This window comes from Arachis ipaensis, chromosome B8 (genome assembly GCF_059453495.1).
Source record: "Arachis ipaensis isolate K30076 ecotype BB chromosome B8, ASM5945349v1, whole genome shotgun sequence".
Classification (NCBI taxonomy): Eukaryota; Viridiplantae; Streptophyta; class Magnoliopsida; order Fabales; family Fabaceae; genus Arachis; species Arachis ipaensis.
Genome location: NC_142443.1, coordinates 47,094,885 through 47,095,705, shown reverse-complemented (window position 1 = coordinate 47,095,705; position 821 = coordinate 47,094,885).

Sequence of the window (821 nt, the reverse complement as noted above, 5' to 3'; positions counted from 1 at the left end):
GCTGACAAGTCTTCCACTTTGGCAAGGTTAGCCTTTCCTTACCTCATTTGTCACCTCTGTAATTCGGCTGGAATTGACATAGAGGGAGACATCCTCATTGATGAGGATAAGCCCATCACTAAGAAAAGAATGGAGCAAACAAGAGATCATGGACCTCAACAAGAACATGAGGAAATTCCTCACCATGAAATCCTTGAGATACCTCAGGGGATGCACTTTCCTCCACAGAATTATTGGGAGCAAATCAACACCTCCCTAGGAGAATTAAGCTTCAACATGGGACAACTAAGGATGGAGCACCAAGAGTACTCCATCATCCTCCATGAAATTAGAGAAGATCAAAGAGCTATGAGGGAGGAGCAACAAAGGCAAGAAAGAGACATAGAGGAGCTCAAGAGCACCATTGGTTCTTCAAGAAGAGGAAGACGCCACCCTCACTAAGGTGGACCCGTTCCTTGATCTCCTTGTTCTTATTTTCCTGTTTTTCAATTTTTGAGCCTTATGTTTTATTTATGTTTGTGTCTTTACTATATGATCATTAGTGTTTAAGTGTCTATGTCTTAAAGCTATAAATGTCCTATGAATCCATCACCTCTCTTAAATAAAAACTGTTCTAAAAACAAAAGAACAAGAAGTACATGGTTTCGAATTCATCTTTGAAACTAGTTTAATTATTTTGATGTGGTGACAATACTTTTTGTTTTCTGAATGAATGCTTGAACAGTGCATATGTCTTTTGATATTGTGGTTTATGAATGTTAAATATGTTGGCTCTTGAAAGAATGATGAAAAAGGAGAAATGTTATTGATAATCTGAAAAA